Below are 13,042 nucleotides of genomic sequence, written 5' to 3'. Positions count from 1 at the left end.
GTTTCTCAACCTGTGGGTCACAATCCAAAAGTGGATTGCAAGAATATATGAAAGGGTCGCAAACAAACTTTAAAAATGGATCCATAAACTTTAAAAATGGATTCTCCTTTAAAGGAGAAGAATGTGGGAAGCTGTGACTTTTCACTTGCAGGCTGACAGAGTTCCAGCCTGCAAGGGGCTGCTTGGAGGCCCCAGTACTTCACCCCCCCCTGCCCCACACATTGGGGACCTGGGACCTGGGCAGGGGACAGAGGGTTGGGAGTGGGGAGGGGGTGCTGGGTCAAGACTGCAACATCAATGTTTACAAATGGGTCCTAGTACAAAAAAGGCTGAGAACCTCTGATCTAGAGCTCATACAAGACCTAGCCAGCAGGACCCTTTCTTATTTCATAGACATTAAACATAAGAGCTAGAAGGGACCTCGCAAGTACATCAGGTCCAGCCCCCTGCCCAAGGGGCAGGAAGTCTACTGGAATTAAATGATCCCAGCAAGATAGGCATCCAAGTGTTTCTTAAAAGTGTCTGGAGTAGGTGCTTACACCACTTCTGGGGGAGTCTATTCCAGGCTTTAAGGACTCAGACGGTAAAGAAGTTTTTTCTTACGTCCAGCCTAAAATGGTCTTCCAGGAGTTTGTAACCATTAGACCTTCCCTTCCCTTGGGGTGCCCTGGTGAACAGATGTTCTCCAAGTTCCTGATGCACACCCCTTATATACTTATAGGCTGCCACCAAGTCCCCCCTGAGCCTTTGCTTCTCCAAGCTGAAAAGTGCCATTCCTCTCAGCCTCTCCTCATAAGGCCTGCCCCCCTGTCCTCTAATCATGCATGTGGCTCTTCGCTGGACTTTCTCAAGCTTCTCCACATTCTTTCTAAAGTGTAGAGCCCAGAACTGGATGCAGTACTCCAGATGCAGCCTTACCAAAGCCAAGCAAATGGGAGGGTGACTTTCTGGGTCTTGCTTGAGATGCATTGATAGATGTAAACCAGGATTTTGTTTGCTTTGCCGGCTGCGGCGTTGCATTGGTGGCTTATATTCATTCATCTTGTGGTCAATATCTAAAATCTACCATAGTTTCTCACAGAAGACATGCCCCCAAATAAAACATGTTCCTTGGTTGGGGAAGGCAGAATGAAGAAAAAAAGATTTCTGTGCCATAGCAGAATCCCAACCATCGCTATTCAGGCAAAAGCCACAGTTTTAACCCGCTCACAGCTGCTGCTGAATTAACAGCAACTTTTGATTACTCAGCTGGTTATGAAAGGGTTAATACTAAGTATGATGTTGAAAACAGAACTCCACCGCTTCTGCCCTGGCTGGGGAGAAGGACAGACCTAGCAGCCATCATAGTGTCCCTACGCTTCCATTCCAGTGCAGGAGTCAGTTTTCATACCTAAAACACGCATGTGAATTTTGGAGGGCTGATTTTTAGATAAAAGATGTGTTTGGTAAATACACACCTGTTGTGTATTCTACATTCTGGTACATAGCTGAATACAAAAAAATCAGATTTTTTTAAACTTTCTCAGTTCAGTTCATGGAGTGTATATCAGTAAGAAAGAGCACAGGATTCACCCGCAAAACAGCATGGGTGTGTCCAGAAGTGCTCTGTGTACATTTTAGAGCGCTGTACTTTAGAGCATTTTTATAGCACTGTGAAGTTACAGTGCTCTTAAACATGACAGAATTGCAGTGTTTGGTTGAAGTTGGGGTGGGGAGGGGGCACAGCTCTGAACCTCCCTGCACTTTCTAGGCTAGGAGGCAGGGGGTGCTCTACAGCCTCCTGGGGCTTCTCTACTGGTCCCATACAGATGTTATTTAGAGTGCTGTAGGTTGCTCAAGTTCTGTAAAATACAGCGCTTCAAATGTAATACCTCATTTAAAACAAGGGTTAATTTCAAGTGCTGTACCCATTTTTAAAGTGCTGTAAAGCCAGGCACTTCTGTTAAGTCATGGCAATAAAGCACTTTAAATGTTGAAACAAGCAACTTCTGTACACAACCTATGATTCATTCTAACCTCAGAGCACTACTCCTTCCATGGAGCAGAGACCATTTTAAATCATGATGTGATCTTGAGCCCCCATGGACAGTTTCCCAGGCCAGACTACACCTCCCATGGTGCACAATCTCCCCTGCATAAAATAGGAGACTGCATAAAATACTGTGGGAACTGCTGTCCAATGGGGAGCCTGGCCAAAAATGAATAGGAGCATGAGACAACCAAACTGCGACTCCTGGGAGGTACCTTGGACCCTGAGAGAAATCTTCCAAGCACAAAACTACCATTATCTTCATCCCCACTTCCATACTATGCAGTATTGATAGCCTCAAGAGATCAGTAATTAAGATCAGCCCCAACAAATCCTAAAATTAGTCCAAAAAAAGAGGGGCTTTAATAATTTACTTTATTTTGGTTTTGAGCTATATCTTGATTCTTGAACTCTCCCCCTCCCTCTCATGCCCTGCAGTGCATGCACAGGTGACAGTCAGTACTGCCCGCTCTCCCAAATGTATGGAGAAAAGTTTATTTTAGCTCTACTATGTGGACTCACACTCTATCATTCTGTCTCCCAGCCTCCAAAGCAATCCTGTTTCCCCAATGTCTGCGTGTCTGTGTCAGTGCCTGTCCCCTACATTAGGTCTGCCCCCTTGCCTCCACATGTATCTGTACCTTCTGCTGCTTCAAAAGCTCCTCAGCCCTTTTGCTTACTTCTGGGGATAGAGATTGCAAGGTGAGAAAAGAGCTATCCCCATTGCATATGGATACAGGGGAAGAAATGAGCAGAGCCACCCCCAATCCCTGGACTGCTGGGCTAGTTCTTCCCTGCTCCCCGCCCCCACCTTCCACCCTGTGAGAGCAGTATTGACTTGCTAAGGAGAAAGGTATTGCATGCAAATGCTCTGCCTGTTTCCCCAGGCAGCTGGCAGCTTTACTCCCACACCCAGGGCAGAGGGGTATTTCCCCATAGGCAGGGCTGGCTGCTACAGGGTTGGAGCCTCTGACTAGTATGAAGGGCTGGCACACAGGCACCTCTCTGTCCCCAGCCTGGAGCAGAAGGAGGCAAAACTCCATGAAAAGACCCTGGCCCAGTAACCTGGGCAGGAACAGCAGAGAGACTGTGTGCATGGGAGCTGCTCAGGGGCTGCGTGCACAGTGGGATCATCTGATCTGTGCAGCTGTCTCAGGTCTGTACAGAGCCTGTGGGACAGCAGCAGGGACTGGGCAGGCAGTCAGCACAGGGGGCTGGGGAGGCCCCTTCACTCTCTGGTTGACTGCTGTCCCCAAGGGCCTCAATACAGTTACTGTTAAATGTTAACATGAAGCTATTTAAACCACTTTCCCTAGGGTACTTGCAACCTTCTGCCAACCCTAGCACAACACTCCTTTCTCTTGGCCTCATGGCAGAGACAACCTCAGGACCCACTGGAACGAGTGCCCCAAGGGCCTGCAGTGGTTGTTCTAGGATGGTGCACTTGGCACGTCACTGGTGCCCAAGGGCTTTGGCGTAGTGCAGCACTAGAAGTAACAGCAATTATGCCGCTTCCGCAGACTGAAATTCTTCAGGTTTTCGACACGTGCTTTTTGATAAAGAAAAAAAACCCCTCGTGTTTTCCAGGGAAAGCAGACGATGTCATTCTTGTTAAAACTGTTTTTCAATAGGAATTGTTCAACAAGCAAGGCAATGACAAGGCAGTTCTGATCTTTCCAAAATAGTTTTTGTAGTCCCAGGTTAGATTACACTGATTCTTAAATGCACAGTATTGCTTTTTTCTCTCTCATTCTCTTCACATGACTGTAAAAGAAAGTAAAGTGAAGGATCACCATCTTTCTTGTGGGCTACATGGCATCATGATCCCTGGGAATTATGGGAGAAGACAGTCATTTTGAAAAAGGGCATTTTGTAGGCTGAGTCCTATTGGAAACAGTGAGTGGCAGCCATTTTAAAGGAGGGCTCTCGTCTCCCTGCAATGTTCTGTAGCAAAACATTTATTTGTTGCCCATCCTGAAGGAAAAGCTTTCAGTTATAAGGAATGACAGCAAATAGCACCATGCGTCCAAAACAAAAATGAAAAAGTTGCAAGAATCTGCCTTAAAATCATTTGGAACAAAAAATCGTCTGACAACAAGGTACCAATTTTAACTCAACTTGCCAATTTCATCTGTCAGTAAGTACCTGTCCCCTCCCCTCCCAGCCTCACATTCACAAATATAAAATTCACTCTGAAATTTCTAAAAATGGAAACATTGCATTTCTATGACTCACTACAGCAAAAGGTAAGCAGTGGCGCTTGTGCAGCATGTTGGGTCAGGTGGTAATTATTGTCTCCTGGATGGGGCAAAGGCAGCTCAGCGTACTCGACTCCAACTGCCAGATGGGCATCCTTTGACCATATCCCAGGCACCCCCACCTCACAACCTCTTAAAACAATAAATATCTCTGCCCTCCCTCCTCATGTTATGTGGCATTCTTCCAGCATATTGTTCTTGTCTAAAACTGAGCACTCCATTTTGCAATTTTTCTGGCTTATTTTCTGGGTTACCAAAGATATATTGCAAGATGCTAGAGGTGGATTTTAAATAGTTAAATTCCTAATTAATCCCTTGAACACTCAGACAATACATGCACACAAAAACACAAAAAAATCAAATGTACATATGTTGAGACCCCAACACCTGTGGAGCTCCATATGCAGACACCCCTACAAAAGCCCACAAAGCACTAGTATGTTTGGAAAAAAAATAGCTGCCTTCGCCCAGCAGAGGGAGACAAAAGAGAACACCCAGGACTAGTGATGCCTCGCACTTATTGCTGCACAACATAGGATATAGGATCTTTTCAGGCCCTTTTCAAATTGCTCAGACAGGAGATGCCAGTTACAAAATGATCAGTATTGAACTGCAACATAAAATGCTCGTCTAATTCCCCAAATTCCTGAGGTTTTGTTTCCTTCCCTACTCCCTGTTGTTACAGGCAAAACTCCAAACACTTCCTCTAAATTATTTCAAGGGAGGTCTGACTTGTTCCCGAGAGAGAGAAAGGGAGAGAGAGCGACTTTTCCTGTTTGAACCCAGCCTCTCAGAATCTGAGCCAGACCTGTTGATATTTAACAGCTATAAAGCATGGGGAGACCTTCAAAATGGGAGAAATAGGAAAACTAACAATGGGAAAAATTAGAGACACACCTTTTAAATCTACTGAAACATGTAAGTGTGGAAGAATTTTATGTAGAAGTGAGGGGGCGGTTATATTTTTATATAAAAGCGCTTCTCTTCCTAAAAGAGACCATTGCCTTTAGGCAGCCTGCTGTGAGATGAAAGTCATCTGTTTCCCTTATCTTACTAAACCGTCTCACTTTTAGAGTTGGGCTAGAACTATTTCATTGGCAGAGCAGTACTGTACTCTCATTTCTTAAATCAGCTGAATATGCTGCTAAAATGGGTACCAGTACAGTAGTTAAAATTCTCTGCCCCCATAATTTAATAAAATTGTCTAAATCTAAAAGTCTATAGAGTTACATATTTAGGGCCAAATTTTCTCGTTGTCTGTGTATATTGTTTCCATGAGGTCAGCAGAAGTGGCACGAGCAGATGTTATTTTCTTCTCTGTGCCTTGCCCCCACCCCCAGTTCGTGGGAATAGAGCACATACAGTTTTCCGCTCCAAGGTCAGTGAGAGTGGTGTGTGAATATGTGTTCCTCCCTTCCCCCTCCTGAGGTTGGTGGGAGTAGGGTATGCATACAACTATTCTCCTCCTTGAGGTTGGTGCAAGTGGTGCACACACATGTATTTGACCCTCCACCAGTGCCATGGAGTTGTCACCCACATGCCTCTGTGTTCAGCCTTGAGTATGGCATACGTGAAGTTTGCCTTTCATGACTGGTACAAAGGGAGTTTACCCTTCAAAGCAACGTATGTGTGTGCACATGTTTGGCTTCCTGAGGCCAGTAGAAGATGTGCACATCTGTTTTTCCTCTTAGTACACTACTCAGAGGTCAGCAGCTCACACACTTTTCACATCCGGAGATTGCATGCACACGGTTTCACCTGTGCAGCCTCTGCAAGTTGGTGGAAAGGATGCACTTGTGTGTTTTTACCATACTGAGGTTGATGGAAATGGTGTATACTTATGTTCTCCCACACACACCCCCCCGCCAGAGGTCATATATGTTTGTTTCTGCTTGCCTCTTTCTGAGGTCAGTGGGATTGGTGCATATGTGCACTTACGTTCTCCCTGCTGCCCTGAAAAGCTTGAATGGATTGGATTGGCACATGCACCTATGTTCACCCCTAGAAGTTAATGGGATTGGTGGACATATGTAAGTTCATCCATGCAGAAATGATTATGAAACATGCATGCATGCATGCATGTATGTTTTTGCCCCTGGTTTCCCTCCCCACCATCCATTCCTCCTTCCTCTGGTAAGGTCAGTTGGCCTGTTGCATGTGTACATGTACAAGCTCCCCGCAAACTCCACAGAAATCATTAGGATTAGGATAGCGCATCTCTTCAACCCTTGCAGGTTGGTAGGAGCTGTGGCTACAAAGGTGTTCACTGTTCATGAGGTTGGTTGGGAGTGGTGTTAATTTTACTCAGCCTTTTCTGAGGGTGGTGGAGTCTCTTGCACAATTAAAGGGCACGTACACATCTATCCCACTTGCCCTTCCCTGAGGTCATAAGGAATACCACATACATGTATTTATACTCAACACCCCCCATTCTTTCGAGATTGGTAGGAGTGACCCATGCAAAGGTTTTCATGCCTTTACCTTCCTAAGAGCAGTGGGCATAGTCAGAGCCATCCCTAGGGGTGTGCGGGGCCTGGGGCATATCAGCCTGTGTGGGGCTGGGGAGTGGGGGCGAGCAGCCAGAGCCAGTGGAGCTGGTGGGGTGGAGGGGAGGGCAAGCAACCGGAGCCGGCAGTACTTGACGGCAGTGGCAGGGCCGGCAGCTCTCAGCAGCGGCAGTGCGTGGCAGCCACAGCAGGGCCTATACAGTACTGACTGTGGAGCCCCTCAAAGCATAAGTCCTGGGTCGGTCACTCTGATTCACTCCCCCCAGGGACAGCCCTGGGCATAGTGTGTTCACACACATTTACCCCAAGAGCATGGTGGAAGTAATATAGGCATGCACATGTGTTCTCTGGGGAGGTGATGTGAGTCATACACATGCACGCACATGTGCTTCCCTCTTTGGGGAATGGTAGAAGTGGCTCACAGACGTGCACCTGCTCACCCTGCAGGGGTTGGCAGAAGTAGTCGGCATGTGCATGTGTTCACCCCTTGCCACCCTGAGTCAGAGGAATAGTGCGTTCATATATATTTGCTTCCATCCTTGAAGTCAGTGGGATTTTGGTAACCTTTCCCTTCTTCCCTCGCACCATACACAGGACTTCTTCCTTCTGCAAGTCAGTGGTAGCCAGGCACACACGGGTCTGTTGCCCTGAGGCCAGTAAATGTGGCAAACATGTACACACATGAATTTGTCCCCTGACCACTCTGCAGTCATTTGGAGGGCCACTCGTACTTCTTTTTGCCCTCAGATTGTCAGTGGGAATTACATACGCCTACACATTGGTGTTTGCCTTCCTGATGTCCCCTGGAATCCCAGGGGCATGTGCTCACCTCTCCAAGGTCATTCAGCGGGGAGTACATGCACATGTGTTGGATCTCTGGGTGCTGATTGGAGAAGTGTCTGTATTTCCCCATGCCCTCTTTAAGGCACATGGCAGCGGTGCTTGCATACCCACGCTTATTCTCCCTCCTCACTGAGCTCAGCAGGACTGGATCACGTGCACGTATTCTTCCAGACTCCGCAGATAAGGGGAAAGGGCCTGAAGCCCTCAGATCTTTCACCCTGAGGGGTAGTCGTGGCAATGTTGTCACAGATAGCTCTGGGATGGCTGGATGTGCTAGACATGCGCATCATCTCCTCCAGCTGCTAAAAGTAACACCCAGTCCCCTGTGATTACATGAGGGGGAGCCTGAGGAGGAAGTCCCCTGCAGTTACGGGGCAAGACACAGGGAAGGGGCAAGGAGCAGCGCATCCTCAGTGGTTATGGAGAATGATGAAAAGGGAGTGGGATTTACACATCTGCTCTGGTTGTGGCGTCACGGAGGGAAATGCTGGGAGGGGGAGTTATGTCTTCTGTGAGTGGGGAGTAACAGGGAGGGGGCAGGGTAAATGGGGGGGGCTGTGCTGTGTTCCCCGTGGTTGCGTGTGGGGTGCGGGGAGAAGGTGCAGGGAGCAGGCCCAGTCCCAGGAGTGAGGTGCAAGGCAGGGCATGGGGCACCATGCTCCCTGTGCTCACGGATGGGTACCAGGGCAGGGGGAGCATGCTGCGTCCCCCGTAGCTGCGAGGTGGCTCTGAAGGAGCTGGGAGCACTGGGGCCTGCCGGTATGCCAGTGGAGCATGGGGGCAGCTCTGCTCAGGCTGTTTCTAGAAGGGAGGCTCCGGGGACTCATGGGAGAGGAGGAGGAGGAGGCTTAAAGCCCATGAAGCCAGCCTGAGCCGGTCTGGGCCGGTCTGGGCTGGTTTGCGAGCTGGAATAAGACCGCAGCTGTTGGTGAGGCCAAGGCTATTGCTGCACTCGGGCTGGCTGGAAGCTGCGGCCTGGATCCCCGCACACGCAGGGCTGGAGGCAGAGCCGCCCGGCCAGGCAGAGCCAGGAGCCGCCGCCAGGAGCCGCAGGGCCGGCTGGAAGCTGCGGGCGCAGCCCCTGCCTGGAGCTGGAGCCGCTCCCTGCAGCTGGAGGCAGGGGCAGAGCTGCCTCCAGCCAGAGATCCACGCTGGGTTTTGAGCCTGGCCTCCCTCCCACTGCTGAGACTGGCTGAGGGGGAAAGGAGGCCTCCGGCTCCGATGTCAGTGAGAGCAGCTGGGTGCAGCCGCAGCAGGCGGTGGGGGAGGGGAGCAAGCTGGAGCTGGAGCGAGTGTGTGTGTCTGTGCGAGAGCACGTGGGGGAGGGGAGCCAGTGTGCCCCTCGCTCGCACACACAAAACACAGCACAGGGCCCCACAGGGACATGCAAAACAGCCTAGCAAGGACTCCAGGCATAGATGCTTGCATGCAACATTCATATCTGTCAAACCACTGATTACACACACGTGCGTGGCATACAGAAAAGGCACGTGTCCGTGTGCTACACGTGATACATTACAGCACAGTCAGAAAATATATTGGCATATGCCAACATATTTGCACAACTGGATGCTGTTAAGAGAGACCAGGAGGTGTATGTCTTCCAAGATGAAAGTGTGGGAATCCTTTTACTCATTCTGTGTTCAAAGAGAGAAGAGCTTTGCTCTTTCCTATAATCCTTTAAGTGTGCATGTTCTGACTTATAGTGAATGTTAGACTCTACCTCTAATTGCCTAACCCCGCCTCTGTCTTCTGTGTTTCTTCTCACTATGAAAGATATTTTACAAATATGTGAGTATAAGTATTACATTTGATCTACCGCAGAATCGTACACTATATAAAGCCATCTGAATCCATTCCTGTGGGGAAAGCAGGAATCTTTCTTGAAATAGGATCTCTGAGATCTTGTGTAGTTGCCAATATAATCCAGTTTCTAAAGGGCCCATCACTATAACCTCTAGGCACATGCATTAAGGTTCCTCTGACTGTCCTGGCAAAAGGATTCCACGGGTTAATAGATCTCAGCAGTTAGAAAATGTTTCCTGATAGTCAACTTTAATTATCATTCACTTCCTTGCATTACACTGAGTTATATTTTCTGGATCGTCTCTGAACAGTTAATGATAGCCTTGAAAATTAATACAGTTTTAGCAAGCGGGTGCATTTGTTTGCCTGTATGGAGATCAATAATACTTTGGCAACGTCGCAGCTGTAGATTGACAACAAGTTCTCAGATACACAAGCTAAAAAATATTTTTCCAATGCTAAATGACATTGCCAACAATACAGAAGAGTCTGGGAAAGCCAACAGTTCTGAATTGTACCCAGGCAAATTAAAGAATAAAATATGTGTGTAGGTCCCCTGCTTATGATATGTCAACATATTTCCTCTGGCTTTGAATATGTGAACCGCAGCAATCCCTCAGGCCTGACTCTCATTTACACTAGTGTCAGTGTGCACCACACAAGAAGCATGATGTAATCACAGAGCAGTGTAACATTGCTCAGTTGTACATGAGAATCGGCTGTATGTCTTTTTACAAATGGTCCTTTTTTTTCCAGCAACGTTTGATTCTGAGCAGATATGACTTGTGCTCTTGGCGTTCCTTTGTTTCTTCTATTATGCTAGTCTGGACAAGGAACAGAAATTCACCACTGACATTTCAGCCTGATGGCAAATTCAATTTAATGCTGAACAGCAGGCGAACAATCTTTCCTTCTTTCTGTTTATTACATAATCTCTCCCGTTTTTCCTTTAATCTGTCCATCTGTCTTTGATCTCTTTCAGCTTCTGTTTTTAATCTCTATTTCTTCTATTGTATTACTGCTATCCTCTGATAACACTGATAGACTGAGGACACGCAGCCCATTAACAGTGAATGGCTTTTACCTCCTCATTGTTTATGGGTGCACCTACACAAGATTAGCCTTATGAAATCTCACACCATGCTATTATCACCTGTGCAGCTTCACAAGTGGTAGCAGTGGCTAGGTGCTAGCAAGTTCTCAGGAGGAGGAAGAGATCGTGGACCCACAGACTCAAGGGAATAAGCACTCCTGAGCATGCAGACATCCTTTTGTAAAAAGCAGGGTAGATCTGCCCCTTATAGACTAACTAACTAACAACACCTCTCAGATCCTTTTGTAGACATCAAGGCTGGATGAAGGTTCCATGCCACAGGCCTCTTCTATTTCTGTCTATGTAGCCTTACCCCACTCATTATTCCCCTTCTTGCCACATGGAGTGGTCTACAATCCATCCGGATTAGTAGCATTCTCCAGAAGTAGCTCCAAGCCCTGCAGTACTCTCCTCAACTGCTGGATTTGTCTCTCCTTGTGTGGGTGGGTCAGACCAGCGGTGCTCCTCTTCTTTTGCACTATGTTGACAGGAGAACAGCGTGTCTTGATATTAACACCCTGTAAAGATACATAGAACAGTTCACTCCTCCCAAAACTTCTGTTTCTAGAGGTGGTCACAAATTTTCCAGAAAAATTGTTTCTTGTCAAGAAAATATTGATTCCTGGGAACCAAAATTTATTGCATGAATATATTCAGCAGTTTTAACAGGAAAGGATTCTTGGAGCAAGATTGGAGTTTCTGCTCAAAACCAGAGAGATGGAGGGACCCCTTGCCTCTCTTCAAAACAGCCAGTAGCTGGGGTACTTGCTCAAGGCCTGCTAGAACCAACTTCAAGTCCCTGTTCTGTCAGATTTGAATCCCAATAACTTGAATCTCAACCTCCCACTATAGAGGTATATACACCAGCCATCAGACTGGTGGCTATTCTAGGTTGTGTCTCTCTCTATTCCTCCTGTTACAGCTGTTCTACTTTGTATACATAATTAAATCATCTTTGGATCACAGACATGTACCTTCATCTCACACATCCCAACTGAGTGCCCTAGCCATGAGGCTTTATAGGTAGTTTCTGCCCTCACGATCTATCTTCTTGGTGCTTTTGTATAACTAAGAAATATTTGTTGGGACACAATGAGTGAAAGAGTGATTAGCTCTGCCCTATGTGAAAAAATGGAAAATTTCTCAAATTTTTTGCCTGGAGCAGGAAACTTCTTCCCACAGAGTTCTAATTGTTTCCAGACAGACACCCATGTATCTGCTATGATTCGGTCGCCTTCTTAAGGGTTGTGTTACAACCTCTAGTGCCATTGAGCAAAAAGTTAGTTCCAGTGCAATCACATGACTCCAGGAAGCATAACCTCAAAATGAGCTTGTAGGTCCTTTGTCATGCCAGCTTGGAAGGCACGTGAGGAGCAGAGATGAACTAGTTCCACAGAAGTCTATGAAGAGAAGGAATTAGTAAAAATAAGCAAATAAAACAGAAGAGCTAAAAGTGCTCAAGGCATCAACCTCGGATGGCACAAAATATGTAAGCCCTACCAAGAAAAAAAAAAATTGGTGTTCTAAATTAAATGTTCTGCTTATCTCAGCTGTGAGGCCTTGATGACATATTTATTGTAACTGACAAATGTCGGCATTCTTGGTAGATCTGACACAGACACGGGCTGGGAAAACATATGTGGAAAGAATCCTACTTAGGTAATTTATGAGGTGTGAGACTATACAGGAGGACATTCAGCAAGTCTGAGTTACCTTCTGGCAAAGCCTGGGCCTAAGGAATCCTAGTTTGCTGCATTGCTTCAGGCATAGTTTCCTCTGTATCGGTTTATTTAAATTTGAAGGAGATCAATTTGTAGAAGAAAGAGGACTCTCTCATGTTAACATTGAAAACCAGCATCTTGCTCTTGATCCTTTTCTACTCCAGACACCCTCCTACAGTGCCATATTCCAAGGACTTTCTCAAGACAGCTTGCTGTAGGAAGTGTGTGCCAAAGTACCACAGTCAGTCATTAAACAAATTATTTAAGTTTGTTTGCCTGCTTCAGAGCTGCTATTTGGTATGCTGTAAAAGCTCAAGTTTTCTCACACTTTTTGGGAAAAAATAGTATTTTACAGCTATTATGTCATAGCTGTAAACCCTTTGATATAGGTGTGAGAAATCTCGTTCTCACTAGCATGACTCTACTACAAGTCCGTGACAGACTGCATCAGAAACAAAGCACCAAGCACCTGACTTCTAACCATGTTGCTTCCATAAAACTACAGTACATTTTACCTTCCAAAATAAAATTAAGTGTCTATTACTCTTTCACTTATCTGCAAAGACCGGAGCTCAGGATTTCATGTTTCCCAGGCAACGGTTGAGAACACTACACATATCTAAAACAATGCAGGGTATGTAGTGAAATATTCTGCTTTCATTGCCTTTGGTTTTATCGACTGTTACCTAGGAAACAAAGAACCCTGAATTTGGGTCCTGTCAGATACACGGAGGGGAAATATTGCCTTTTTAACATGGAAATATACTAGGAATTTTCCAGTCTAT

Source organism: Alligator mississippiensis, chromosome 4 (genome assembly GCF_030867095.1).
Source record: "Alligator mississippiensis isolate rAllMis1 chromosome 4, rAllMis1, whole genome shotgun sequence".
Lineage (NCBI taxonomy): Eukaryota > Metazoa > Chordata > Crocodylia > Alligatoridae > Alligator > Alligator mississippiensis.
Note: the sequence above shows the minus strand (reverse complement) of the source record.